The sequence below is a fragment of the Ceratotherium simum genome, chromosome 21 (assembly GCF_057802395.1).
Source record: "Ceratotherium simum simum isolate JZ-2026a chromosome 21, ASM5780239v1, whole genome shotgun sequence".
Taxonomy (NCBI): Eukaryota; Metazoa; Chordata; class Mammalia; order Perissodactyla; family Rhinocerotidae; genus Ceratotherium; species Ceratotherium simum.
In genome coordinates this window covers 35,098,660-35,113,926 of record NC_141920.1, presented here as the reverse complement: position 1 = coordinate 35,113,926, position 15,267 = coordinate 35,098,660, and the positions used below count along the sequence as shown (strand labels likewise).

The window sequence follows — 15,267 nt, the reverse complement described above, 5'->3', positions numbered from 1 at the left end:
TGTGAGGTAGGCATCCAATTTCATTATTTTGCATGTGCCTATCCTGTTGTCTCAGCACCATTTGTTGAAAAACTCTCCTTTCCCCCGTTGCATTTTCTCAGCACCCCTATCAAAAATCAATTGACCACAAATGTAAGGGTTTACTTTTGGACTCTCCATATTACTTTATTGATTCATATGTTATTTTATGCTAGTACTATGCTATCTTGATTACTGTACCTTTGTAGTAAGTTTTAGAATTGAGAAGTGTGAGTCCTCCCACTTTGTTCTTCCTTTTCAGGATTGTTTTGGCTATGCTGGGTTCCTTGTATTTGCTTACGAATTTTAGGATTTGCTTTTCAATTTCTGCAAAAAAGCCATCTGAGATTTTGGTAGGTTTGCATTGAATCTGTAGATCTACTTTATTTTCTTATATGATTGTAAATGCTTTCAGTATGCCAAGGAATCTCAAATATCTGTACTTAATCCAGACATATGTTAGAAATCCTAAGACTTGTATATCTAATTGCCCACTCGGTCATCTCTGAGGCATCTTATCAAGTTAAATTTAGCTCGTGGTGTTTCTCCCCATCACCTGGACTTCCTCTAGCCTTCCCCCTCGCAGTTAATGCTACTCTTGTTTACCTAGTGGATTATGCTGTGTATCACATCAGATTCTTTTGGCTGTAGGTGATTTAGACATAAAGTTTCATATTGTGGTGAAAATAGTCTGGAGGTACGCAGGCCAGGCTGACATGTGAGTGCCTGCCTTCTCCAGTGTTTGGTCCTTGCCTTCACGATCCAAGTTGACTGCTCAAGTTACAATTTCACATCTAAGTTCCAAACAGAAGGGTTTAGAAAGAGAAAAGTAACACCATGACATCTTTTTTTAAAGGAAACATCTCAGAAGGCCCAAACACTTCCACTTATATTTTACTGCCTAGTGTTTAGCGACATAACATAATAACCATATACAGCTGAAGCTGAGACAGAAAAATGTAAATTTTACCTGAGACTCTTGGCACACCAAATAAATTTAGGGTTCTATTGTTAAGAAGGAAGGGGAGAGATGGATGTTGGGATAGGAAAGTAGCAGAGAATCATCCTGTAAATGTCATTTTCCTTTTCTTTTCTTTCTCACCCAAATGATCAACAAATCTTTTTCAGTTTACTTTCCAACAGTTGGTTGAATTGGTTCACTTTCTATCTCCAATGCATTTTTATCCAAGCCTTTATCATATTTTGCCATCCTTAGTATCTGATTATCTCTGTTACTCTTTTCCCCTATACTTGCCCAACACTTGTTAGAGTGGCATTTTACAAAATGCAAATCTGATAACATTGTTTCCTAGCTTAAAACTCCTCTCAAGTTCTCTTTGCCATTAGTATCCTTAGGTTTACCTGTGCAGCATTGCATGGATTGACCATTTCCTATGTCTCCAGCCTTACCTCACACCATGTATCTTCACTTTCTCTGATTCAGCCCCATGGACCTTTTTCAGTCCCTCACACACATTGTGCTTCCTATCACAGGGCACATACCATTGCCTCTGTTGGAATGTATTTTCCTCCCTCTTTGACTAGTTAAAATAATACCATTCATCCTTCTGATCTCCCTTTTGAGGTCAAATTTCCCTACTATAAGCTCCCACAGCTTCTCTGCAGTAAAATATGTAGCACTGCAGTAATTTCACATTTATATGAGGATTTGCTATTTGTCTGTTCACAGTAAACTCCAGGAGGGGAGACATGATGTTTTTATTTGCTCGTCATTGTGTTCTGAGAATAGCATTTGACATTTGATGCAGTCAATAAATCTTGGTTAAATGAATGAAATAATGAAGAGATATCATGGGGAAGAGTGAATCAATTTTTTAAGCTTCATAAATACAAAATTAGGATTGAATTTTTCGAAAGCAACGTTAAAAAGGAAAGGAACATTATTATATGTGGAATTACCCAACAACTTGTGGGCAGCTTGTCTTGTGAATGTGTGATCTCATTCCTTCATGAAATACTTGAGGATCCTGTGCATGCCCTGTCGCTTGCTGCTTGTATGAACTTGGAACGTTACTAACTACTCCAAGTCTCAGTTTCCTCATTTCCTCAGTTAACAGTAACTGATTTCCCAGGACTCCTCTCAGCCAGTCTGCTGAAGTCTGCACTTGCAGTGTTTATTTCAGGGCGTTCTTCGCCTGTTCATTAATTCCCTGGTAATGAAAGATCTGCTTTTGAGGTTCATCTCGCTTTAAATTAGGAAGTTATTCATTAGTAGATGCTTTCTTCAGATTGATTATATGCTGTCATTCTAATGGGTTCTATTGGGTGTTTGGTAGGATTTGACGCTGAACAAATTGGAGTTGGTTCCTGCTCTCATGGAACTCATAGTCTGGTGAGGAGAGAAGAAGATGTAAAATAAAAAAAAATATTAAAAAATCAAATGCTAAGTTGGAATAGGTGTTGTAAGGGGCAAGTTAGGGAACATGATATGGGCGTGTGGGGGATTGGTTGATTTTGCCAGTTGTCAGGCTTTTTAGAAAAATAAAGAGAGACTATGGGGATCATTAGAATTAGGAAATGCTAATATACAATAAATGCTCCTTCACAAGGGGCAGCCTGGGGATCTTCCATCTATACTCATTTTGCCAGATCTTTCCTGAGCCAAACAAGAAAGATAGGAGACTGTCCAGAAAGCATGCAGGATATAGGGGACAAATTAAGATGTGCATCTGGGACAGTTTCTCTAAGGAAGTGATAGAGTTATTTAAGGAGAGACTTGAAGGATGAATAAGGAGTTGGACTAGCAAGGAGTGGGAGGAAAACATTCCAGGCAGGAGTTTTAAGCCCCCAAGGTGGATGAGAGCTTGTTGTGACTTTCCAGAGAGTCTGGGAGGCTGGCAGGGGCTGAGGCTGCTGAGAACACTTACCATGTATCACCTCAACTCCTGGTCAGTTAAGTGCTTCTGGGGGTTAAGACCCCAGAGTCTTGATCAAATAAGTGGATGTTAGGGCAGTTAGGTACTTACAATTAATATTTGAGACTACATAGGAGATTTTAAATGTCACTGCTCATCTTCAAGTTTTTATGTTATTTTTCGTAACATTTTGTTTTTGAGATAATATTTAACCTTCAATCTGTTACTTTCTACTTTTTCTGTAACAGATATCACTAGATACTGCACATGAAGTACATATTAAGCCTAATTACATACTTTCTGTTCGGGAGAAGTAACATTCACACAGAAGAATAGGCAGTAAAATGATGGCTAATATATCAATGTGAAGCAAGCATCTGCTACACAACTCTCCAAGTCAGGTGTGATCCGAATATCAAAGGCAGGCCTCTGCTTCCAGTGAATTAATGAACAGCTGAGGAGCATGAAATGAAAACAGGAGAAGCAGCTGTGGAGTTTTTTTTTATGACAGCAATGCAGATGGGCTGAAGGTGTCCTGAGGTATCAAGGAATCAGTCACCCTCATTTGAAGTGACTGATGGCTATTTGGATGCCAAAAACAGTCTGATTGTAGTTGTGTGTAAATAAATGTGTGTGTATGTCCTTCAAACGATTAAAGGAAGGGAAATAAAGACGTATATCCAGAGTTTTTACATAGTGTTTAAATAATGAAGCGTTTCCAGGGAGTTTGGGTGCACCATACCTCACATTTTGAGAAATCCCACCAGATGATTTGTAGGCATGTCTAGTATTGACATGTAGCATCAGAAAGATCAACATCCAAGAGCTTATATTCACAGTCTGGGCAATGCTAGGCACTTGTCACAGTCTTGTCCTCAGATATGTTTCCTAGGAGGCACATACAGTTATGTGCCACATAATGACTTTTCAGTCAACAACGGACTGCATATACAATGGTGGTCCCATAAGATTAGTACCATAGAGCCTAGGTGTGTAGTATGCTATACCATCTAGATTTGTGTAAATACACGCTATGATGTTTGCACAACGATGAAATCACCTAACAACTAATTTCTCAGGACGTATCCCTGTCATTAAGTGATGCATTACTGTATTCATGAGACATTATTGAGTGTTTCTGGTGTCCATGGACCAATGTCTGCTTCACTGAGTCAGAGAACTGGGTGAGCCCTGATCAGCTGGTGAATCCATCCCTTCCAGTGCAAAGCAGGACCACATCTACCCAGTCAGCCAAAGACAGAGGAGAACCATGCCTGTTCTGAGGGGTCTCTGGGGAATATTTCACAAACGAAGCCCTTCATTCTTGTTTCAATCGACTCCCCCTCCTTAAGGAATCTTCCTTCTAACTTCTGAAGTCTGAAGTCTGCTTTGCCCCAGTAAAGACGAGAGGAAGTTTGGCTGCTATATGATCATGGCGATTAGTCCCCTTTCATCTTTGTCCCCTCTGGTTTACAAAATAATCTCGGGTTTATTCGCTTTCTCTGATTGACATATATAAATTTAGATCCTGATTTAGTAGTCTTGAATATTCTCATATTTTTGTAGAACAAAGCTTTATAACTGGGAAAGGAGTTTAACCAGAGGCCAAAAATCACATGAGAAAGTATGTCCCTAAACTCATAGGCTAATGTTCCTTCTTCTTCACCTTGATAAACCCCCCTTTATGTCTGTAGAACAACACCTAGCATTTCTAGAATGCAAAACTTAGACAAGTAAAGGTTCACAGTAGTATGGGTATTTGGAGGAACATGGTAATTGTTAGAAAAGTCAATTGTTTTATTATTTTAACGTCTTGAGAATGAGAATTAAAATCCTCATGAGTTTCCTATCCCTCGTGAGGCAAGCACGTTCTACACTACTGATCATTCTCAAAGCGGGAGCATAAACGAAGTTGGGTTTGTTGTCATTCCTGGTGTTGGTTCAGAGTTTTTGGTGATAAAAGCACTAGTCGTTAAGACCATCCACTGCTGGCTCCAGCACAGGATTGTGAGAGTCATAAAGTCTGCTGGCTTTGACTCGTGCTCTGTGAGTGCATCCTACGGCCCTGACCAAGAACACTCCTCACCTCTTTCAACACTCACTCCGTGTCTTTGATAATAATAATAAGAGAGCCAGCACTTATTGGATGCTTATAATATGCCATGCATATTGTAAAGGGATATATATATTCCTTTATATATATATATAAAATACATATATATAAAATTATAGAAAAATTGGAAAATGTAAATCATATAAAACGTATATATATATACTTTATATATTTTGTATGTATCTGTATATACGTGTATATAACGTTTCTATGTGCATACAGAAAAATATATACCTATATGTGAATATATGTAAATGCTGTCTACACAGATGCATACACAAAAACACATACAAACCTATATGCCTAGAATAAGATCTGGAAGGAAATATAATAAAATATAAACTGTGATTATCTAAGGTTTGTGGATTAAAGATATTTTTGTTTTCTTCATACTTTTCTACATATTTAAAACTTCTCAGCTGAGCATGTATGGATTTAATCATTAAAAAGAACAATAAAAATATGGGAGAAAATGTTGTAGATCCCAAGTATGCAAAATATTATAAGGTTTTAAAATCTTTTATATACGTTATCTCATGCATGGTCCTGTTGGAGTCACAAGAGCCCCTAGTAAGATAGCGAGATGAGACTGTGTTTTGAAAGCCCTCTTCCTGTGAAGTCTCTGTGAATACGTCTTTGACTGATGGAAGAGGCCAGCTTCAATTAGAGACATTTCTGGTGCCCATGGTAAGTGAACTTGCAGGCAGCTCTGTACAGCTTTAAGAAAGTGTAATTAGAAGTGAAATTGCAGCCTTTTGTTGTCCAGGAACTTACAAGGTGAAGTGAGTCAGCTGCATTCATATAGTCTAGGGTAGAAGAAAGAATAATCTGCTCAGCAACAAGAATATATATATATACGATATTATAGAAAAATTAGAGAGTATAAATAATATAAATATTAGAGTCAACATGTTGGTCACTCACTTAGACTTTTTAGATTTTTGTTTTCTCACATGTAACTTGAACAGGTTGGATTAGTCTTTGAAGAGTTCTCCAGATCTCAGCGTCTGGAATTCTGAGTTGGTATGAATTCCACCCTTGAAAGACTCAGAACCCTCACAGGAATGATAGAGCTTATAGATGAAGAATAAATAGAACCTTCTTTCTAAGCACCAGGAAACAAATCAGGAGCAAAGAGTCCCAAGAGCAGCTCCATTTACAGTAAGAAGAAAACTTTTCAGTTTCCAGTGAAAACCACTCTTACTAGTTTTTTTTTTTTAAGGAAAATTAGCCCCAAGCTAACATCTGTTGCCAATCCTCCTCTTTTTGCTGAGAAAGATTTGCCCTGGGTTAGCATCCACGCCCATCTTCCTCTACTTTATATGTGGGACACCTGCCACAGCATGGCTTGATAAGCGGTGTGTCTGTCCTGAGATCTGAACCCACAAACCCCGGGCCGCCGAAGCGGAGCACATGAACTTAACCACTGCACCACTGGCCCGGCCCGCACTCTTAGTAGTTTTTCTTGTTCCACCAGTTAAAAACACCTAAAATGAGAAGGGCATGTATGGCTGTTCCCTGGTCAGCTTGAAGGGATAAGTGGAAATTTTTATAAGACGCAGCTCTGTAGAGGAGAGGAACCCAGAAGGTAAAGTGGATGGGTGAGCACCCAGAGTTGAGAGATCAGTGTTCTAAATTCTTAGAATCTGAAGGCAAATGGAAAGCTCTGTGTGTGGAGATAGTTTGGGAAAGACATAGGTGCATTCTTTTCCAGAGCTTAAACCCATCTATAAGCTGAGAGTGTTCAACTTTCTATCTTTAGGCCACATGTTTCCTATAAGCCTGGGACTCAAACATCCAATTATCCATTTGACATTTCTACTTGGATGTCTCATAGATATCTCAAGCTTACTATGGCCAAAACAGAGCCCTTAATTTCCCCCTCAAACCTGGCTCTCCTCAGCCTTTTCCATCTCTGTAAGTGGCACCACCATTGACCCAGTTACCAAAGCCAGAAGCCTGAGAGTCATTCTTGATGCTTCCGTTTTCCTCATCCCCCACATCCAGCTCATCAGCAAGTCCTGTCAATTCTCTCTCCAAAATCTACCTCATCCCCATCTATTTTTCTCAATCTTGAGAACTCCCCACTCTATAAAAATCACCATCATGTTTTACCCAGACTTCTGCAATAGCCTGCAGATTGGTTTCTTCATTTCCACTCTTGCTTCTTTAATGTATTGTTCATATCACAGCCAGAGGAATCTTTTAGAAACTTATGTCACTTGTCTGCTTAAATCCTTGGTTCTTAGAATAAAAACTGTGCTCCTATCCATGGACTCTACGTGCCTGCATGATCGGGCTCATTCTCTTCTACATCTCCAGCTACTGTTCTGTCTTTTGAAATTATCCAGGAGGTCTAACTTCTTTTTAAGTCTCAAAACACATCCACTTTTTTGGACCACAAGGTCTTCCTCTGCCTGGAATATTTATTTTCCCCATAGATTAAACCTTGTTGTGGTTTGCCTCTACTATCAGTCCTCAGCTTAAATTTTACTTCAACAGAATGGACTTTCTGTGACCATCCTGTTGAAAATTCGACCTTTCTCTTATTCTGTACTGTGACGCCCTGTTAATTTTTCTTACAGCACTAATATCAGTCAGTTATTATCTATTTATTGATTTATTTAATTGTGAATCAGCAGTCTCACCCACTTGAGTCTGAGTTCTCAGAAGACAGGACCTCTGCCTTCTTTGTGGGATCCACAGTCCCTGCACAGTGCTGACACGTAGTAGGCACTTGGTAAGTCTTTGTTGAATGTGTGGATAGATATGTGGGCTTGGGCCTTAACCAGTGGGAGATCCAAACGTATTTTTGACCATAGAAGGGTCACAGGATGGAGAGTAATGTCTTTAGAAGAGACTGCTTTGAAAATCATTGTCAGTTGGATGTATGTAACCTTTAGAGAGTTTAGCTGAAGAAAATAATGTCATTAGTCTATTATCACATCTGTATACGTACAGTCATGCATCACTTAACCACGAGGCTATGTTGAGAAATGCATCGTTAGGCGATTTTGTCCTTGTGCGAACTTCAAAGAGTGTACTTATGCAAACATAGATGGAATAGCCTACTACACACCTAAGCTATATGGTACTAATCTTTTGGGACGACCATCATGTATGTGGTCTGTCGTTGGTTGACCAAAATATCATTATCAAGCGCATAAGTATATAGTATCTGCTGATTGGGATGGGTTCCAGATCAGTAGTGGCAACTAATATTCTGCTGGTATTTTCTCAGAGAAATTCTTGGTCCACCATTCTGCTCCTGAAATCTATGTGTCAAATATGAACCCTCCTACTAGCCCCTGCATGTGATTGAAAACATAGTTCTGAATGCAGCTTTTTCCCAAAATATTTGTGTAATTTCAGCAGCCAGTGACCGTCCAACCCTCAATTTTCTATAAAATAATACAGAGGGAATGGGGATTTGGAAATATTTTTTCCTTAGGTTCCTTATCACTCTAATGTTCCCTGATTCCAGAAGACAGATTCATTTCCTTTTAACTCACAAGTAGGAGGAACTGAAGTGTAGCATGGTGATTCCAAACCTTATTGTACTTGTGTACTTCCTCTAATTTTTTCCATATATAACTCCCACCTATACAGTTACTGATTGACATCTTTCTTTAAGTTCACTCACTTTTGTTTCAGTTACACTGCTATATATTAAAAAACAGAATCAATGGTCATAATTAGAGTTTAAATTTAAAAATTAAAAAATATTAAATCTTCTTTGAATGTTTGGTAAAATTCACCAGAGAAGCCATCTGGTCCTGGACTTTTATTTTTTGGGAGGTTTTTGATTACTATTTCAATCTCTTTACTTGTGATTGGTCTATTCAGATTCTCCATTTCTTCTTGGTTCCGTTTTGGCAGGTTGTATGAGTCTAAGAATTTATCCATTTCTTCTAGATTGTCCAATTTGTTGGCATATAATTTCTCATAGTATTCTCTTATAGTCCTTTGTATTTCCATGGTATCCATTGTAATTTCTCCTCTTTCATTTCTAATTTTATTTATTTTAGATTTTTCTCTTTTTTTCTTAGTAAGTCTGGCTAAGGGTTTGTCAATTTTGTTTATCTTCTCAAAGAACCAACTCTTTGTTTCATTAATCCTTTCTACTGTTTTTTTGGTCTCAATTTCATTTATTTCTGCTCTGATTTTTATTATTTCTCTCCTTCTGCTGACTTTGGGCTTTGTTCTTCTTTTTCTAGTTCTTTTAGGTGTAATTTAAGGTTTCTTATTTGGGCTTTTTCTTGTTTGTTAGGGTGGGCTTGTATAGCTATGAGTTTCCCTCTCAGGACCACTTTTGCTGCATCCCATATGGTTTGGTATGGGGTATTTTCATTTTCGTTTGTTTCCGGATAGTTTTTTATTTCTCCTTTAATTTCATCAGTGATCCGTTGGTTGTTCAGTAGCATGTTGTTTAATATCCACATTTTTGTCACTTTCCCAGTTTGTTTTTTGTGGTTGATTTCCAGTTTCATAGCATTACGGTCTGAAAAGATGCTTGTTATGATTTCAATCTTCTTAAATTTATTGAGGCTTGCTTTGTTTCCCAACATATGGTCTATCCTTGAGAATGTTCCATGTGTGCTTGAGAAGAATGTGTAGTCAGATGTTTTTGGATGGAGTGCTCTGTATATATCTACTAGGTCCATCTCATCCAGTTTTTCATTTAAGTCCACTATTTCTTTATTGACTTTTTGTCTGGATGATCTATCCATTGATGTGAGTGGGGTATTAAGATCCCCTGCTATTATTGTGTTGTTGTTAATGTCTCCTTTTAGGTTTGTTAATAGTTGCTTTATGTACTTTGGGGCTCCTGTGTTGGGTGCATATATATTTATAAGTGATAAGTCTTCTTGGTGGAGTGTCCCTTTTATCATTATATATTTCCCTTCTTTGTCTCTTTTAACCTGTTTTATCTTGAAGTCTACTTTGATATGAGTATGACAACACCTGCTTTCTTTTGTTTGCCATTAGCTTGGAGTATTGTCTTCCATCCTTTCATTCTGAGCCTGTGCTTGTCTTTAGAGCTGAGATGTGTTTCCTGGAGGCAAAATATTGTTGAGTCTTGCTTTTTAATCCATCCTTCCACTCTGTATCTTTTGATTGGAGAGTTCAATCCATTTACATTTAGAGTAATTATTGATATATGAGGGCTTAATGTTGCTGTTTTGTCACTTATTTTCCGGTTCTTTTGCAATTCCTTTGTTTCTTGTCCCATTTGTTTCGGACTGCCAATTCAGTTTGGTTGTTCTGTCTTATGACTCTTCTAATTTTCTCTTTGTTTATCATATGTGATTTTGTTTTGATTATTTGTTTAGTGGTTACCTTGAGGTTTGTATAAAAAATCTTGTGTATGAGATAGTCCATTATCTGACGGCCTCTTATTTCCTTATACTAAGTCAATTCAATCACTTTCTTCTTCCCCTTCTAAGTCATTCTTGTTATACCTTATTCTATCTTGTGTTGTGGGTGTGTGTTTACAGTGATGCGGTTATATTTATTTTTGGTGAATTCCTTCCTTTGATCTTTGATTTTGGTATTTAAGTGGTTGCTAACCTATTCCGGTAAAGATGTACTATTTTTCTGATTTTGTCTACCTATTTTTCTCCTTGCTCCAAGCTTTGCATTCCTTTTCTTTCCTTTTTTTTTCAGGCCTGAGGACGGCCTTGAGTATTTCTTGTAGTGGGGGGTCTCGTGGCCATGAACTCCCTTATTAGCTTTTGTTTATCTGGGAAAGTTACTATTTCTCCATCATATTTGAAGGAAATTTTTGCTGGATAGAGTATTCTTGGCTGAAAGTTTTTGTCTTTCAGTATTTTGAATATATCATTCCAGTCTCTCCTAGCCTGTAAAGTTTCTGGTGAAAAATCCACTGAGAGCCTGATGGGAGTTCCTTTGTACGTTATTTTTTGTTTTTGTTTAGCTGCCCTTAATATTGTTTCTTTGTCATTGACTTTGGCCAGCCTTACCACTACATGTCGTGGAGTGGGCCTTTGCCTGTTGATGTATTTAGGTGACCTATTGGCTTCACTTACTGGTATTTCCTTCTCCTTTCCCAGATTTGGGAAGTTCTCAGCTATTATTTCCTTGAATAGGCTCTCTGTTCCTCTTTCCCTCTCTTGTCCCTCAGGAATACCTATAATTCTTATGTTACATTTCCTAATAGAGTCAGATATTTCTCGGAGACTTTCTTCCTTTCTTTTTAGTCTTAGTTCTCTCTCCTCTTCCATCTGGAGCATATCTGTATTCCTATCCTCTAAAGTACTAATTCTTTCCTCCATATTGTCAGCTCTGTTCTTTAAAGATTCCAGATTCTCCTTTATCTCCTCCATTGTGTTCTTCATCTCCATCAGTAGTGATTGGTTTTTCTTTATGATTTCAATCTCTTTTGTGAAGAAACTCCTAATCTCATTGAATTGTTTGTCTGTGTTATCTCATATTTCATTGAGTTTTTTTATGATAGCTATGTTGAAATCTCTGTTGTTTAGGTTATGGATTTGTGTGTCTTCAGGGTTGGTTTCTGGGTGCTTGTCATTTTGCTTCTGGTCTGGTGATTTCATGTACCTTTGCATTGTGGTTCCTGTATTGGCTTTATTTTTCCTCATCCTGGAAATATCTGGTTGTAATTTCCACCCACTGCCACCGTGTGGGGGTTAAGGGCTGTGTAATCTGAGCCCCCTGCTCTCTGCCCTGGCTGTTCGCTGTGATCCGCCAGCTGCTTGGTCTGGTCAGCTGAGCTGCAGTGTCTGGCATGGGGGAGGACGGGGGGGACTCTTTCTTTTGCTGTCTGGGTCCCTGGGCATGGAGGGCTTCTTGCTCTCCCCTTGTTATCCACTCTCCTGGGGTGCTCAGATGTTGATGGTAGCCCTGTAGCTGTTCTGAGTCCTCTGTGTGGGAGTTTCCCACTGGCTGAGAGAGTCTGAAGAGCTACAGTTTCCCCACAGAGGGCCACCCCTCCCCCCCCCGTCTGGGAGCCGCGCGGACCAGGATCGCTGATCTGATGGGGAGGGAGAGGAGTTCTCCTTACCTCTCTCCACTTCCTCCGGGGGCCCAGCACATTCCTCTCTCAGGTGTGCAGCAGTTCACTGTCTAGGAGTCCGTTGTCGGTCTGTGACTGTTCCTTTTATTGTATCTTATCAGGGGAAGAGTTTATGGGAAAGCTCACTCCGCCATGACGCTGACATCACTTTTAATATATTAAAAGTTAAGTATAATAGTTATTTGTGTACCTCCAATAATAATTTTACCATTAACCCCTGATGTAATAGAAAAACATGGTTAAATCTCATGTTAAAATGTGGGTTAAAATCCTAGCTCTTTCAAATCCAAGTTGGAGGAATTGGAACAGATTTTTCGAGCCTTAGTTTCTTCAGCAGCAAAATAGAGATATATATAACGGGCAGACAGAGACAGGTAGGTAAGTAGGTAGGTAGGTAAGTAGGTAGGTAGGTAGGTAGGTAAGTAGTTAGATTCAGAAGAATAGCTAACTGAAAGAGGAGAATTCAGAGTTAATTATTGCATTCTTTCCTTTTGAGTCCTTTTTCCTTTTTCTTGCCTGGGGCAAAAAACCTAATAGACAAAAAAACAAAAGAAAAGAAAAAGAAAGACATTTTGTCATGCCTGCTGGAAAACATGTTAACACATTCACGAAACAACCAACCAAGAGATGCATCAAAAATTCTTGATGTGCAAAAGCAATAATTGTGACTTTAAAAAGTTGCGTTGTCATCGTGGCTGTTTATAAGAGCAGCTTATTAAAGTTGTTAATACTTAGTGTGGTTGCACTTGTTATGTTTAGTAACAAGAGGGATATTTACAAAAATAGATACCTACAGAATAGACATGAGAGTCTTTTCACTACTGTGGTTCATTTTTTTTTTTCCTTCATATTTTTCTCTGCCTTATCTTTATGGTGCAGACAAGCCTGGCTCCTGAGACTTTTAATCCAATACTTATTCATTCAGTTAGCATCCTCAAAGCTCCAAGATGTGTTGTGAGAACCTTGAGCTAACCTGAGCCTGGCCAGTGGTTCAGAGCTAACTTTGCTTGTTCTATGTAAAGCATCAGCTGCATTTCTCAGTACACATTGCTGAATTCCCTTCCCACTCAATGTTTGCGTTTTACCCGGTGTTACTCTCAGTTGAGCATTTGTGGTGGTCTTTGCCAATGATGTAGTCTGTGAGGATACAAGAAGCTTGCTAATTCTATCTTGTGTAACTTCAGGTCTAGAAAAGTCAACAGACTTCCCCTGGATCCACAAGGCATAGATGATTTTCTCATGAGACTTATTTTTCCCATGCTTGTAAATAAGTACCTCCTCAAAGACATAGTCAACCAAGGATTCCTTTCCACACTTACTCATTCTTTTCTCATTCTCCACAGTAAGTTGGAGTCTGAATCTCAACCAAACTGACAAAATCTTGGCCCCATCAATATTTTCTGTCTGGTAAGTTGCATTCATGAGAGTCAAATGAATTTGAAAACCCTTCTAAATGACCTCTGAAAGAAAACAGCTCCTGGCAATTAAAAAAGAATAATTTGTAATCATCGTATATTGACTAAGATTGGTCATAATATTTATAAATAACCATAGAAACATATGACTAACAGGATCTACACGGTTGCTTCCAAACCTCCTTCCAGCACCAGGGGAGTCACATAACACTTATAATCTGAAATGCCAGGTGATGGCAAATATTACTTACATGAAGATAGAGAAGCTAGACCTGCTGGAGTGATTCCTTAATGGGGTTACTTTGCAAGCAGCCCAGCCATATTTATGTGGAGTCTCGGTGACTAGTGGCTGATGAAACCTCAGTACGACCATGCCCACTTAGTTGAGAAAAGACATTTCAAAACCAGCAGAAATAGGTAAAATAGAATTACTTTATATTCCATCTTATAAGATAATGGAAGCAACCTTCACACCTGGGATGGAAGCCATTCATTCAGGGTCAAAATGAATGCAGTCTTATCTTGGATAATAAATTAAAACAAGGTGCCATGTGAGCATCATGTGAACAGACAGCTGTGGAGCCAAGTGTTGGGACTGGTGCAATTTGAGAAAGTTACTTCTGCGTAATTAAGCTTGGCCTATGAAGTTGCTTTGGGAAATGGCATTGTCCCACATCACTTACCCAAGGATGACTTCAGGAAGCTGGAAATAAGGATTGTCTGGCACTGGAATGTCATGAAAGCAAGTTGACTTTCCATGATCAGAAGCATTAAACCTTGTGTCAGTTTCGATGCCCTAACAAGATCTCACCTGTCCCAACTTCTGTTTATTCAACAGGTCCCAGACGTGTTGAGGGCATCAAACATTATATATCTGGGTCTTAGTATAAGTATTGGGGATATGGCAGTGAACACATAGGATGGTCCTGGCTTGAAATTTGAGAATAGCTCCTACAAGTTAGTTGTCTCAAATAATTGGCCTTAATGACAAACAACACTATCAGTGTTAGTTAATAAAGTGTTAAGGATTTATTTGACCTTAGTTTAAATGTTAATTTGGAAATACCTACTTATGAATAGAATGGCCAAATTAGAATTCTTTGTTATTTTCTTATTTTAATCTTTTACAACAATGTAATTCTATTTGAGATTTATGAAAACATTTAGCCTTTGACTAATCTTCTGTATTTCAGGCCGTATTCAATTAAAATTGAAACACTATATATGTTCCTCAAGGGCAGGGATTCTGAATTTGAATTTTTTTCACCTTTAATTTTTTGACCTTGTACTGGGAAAGCACTGAATAAAAATATTAAACAAAATTAAACAAAACTGATCCTTTCTCTTGCTCTTAGCGTGACTTCCCTGACTCTTTGTTTCTTCATTTGCCACATTTAAGGACTATAACTTGCAGACTAAATTGGTATTGCTCTTTGTTTTAGGATCTTTCAAAGACAGGGAAGATAGATGCAAGGTCCTTCTGTGTGTTTGTGTGTATATTTATGTTCATGTTTATTTTATGAAATGTTTGGGAGTAAGTTGTAGACATGATTTCCCCTTACCTCTAGTCATTTTAGTGTGTGTTTCCTAAAAGCAAGGATATTCATAAGCACAGCACAATTATCAAAATCTGGGAAATAAAATCACATGCACAATAATATTATCTCATCCACAGATCTCTTCAGATCTTGCCAGTTGCCCCCATTGTTATTTTTCTGGCCCAGGATCCAATCCAAGATCCCACACCGTCATGTTTCTCTGGTGATAGCTCATCTGGAATTATTTCAGATC

The 15,267-nt window shown here is 38.4% G+C and overlaps 1 long non-coding RNA gene across 4 annotated transcripts in view; it reads left to right on the top strand.

Moving 5' to 3' along the window:
- Positions 1-15,267, top strand: part of LOC147914281 (uncharacterized) — a 160,988-nt gene that overhangs the window by 47,983 nt on the left and 97,738 nt on the right. Inside the window, exon 7 of one of the 4 annotated variants that reach the window (XR_015555644.1) lies at positions 13,405-13,468. The exons of 2 other annotated variants lie outside the window; for them this stretch is intronic. This is a non-coding gene — a long non-coding RNA (uncharacterized LOC147914281). Of the gene's footprint in view, positions 1-12,162; positions 12,205-13,404; positions 13,469-15,267 lie in introns of those variants that run through there. One more of the 4 variants, XR_015555646.1, reaches the window with a different exon arrangement.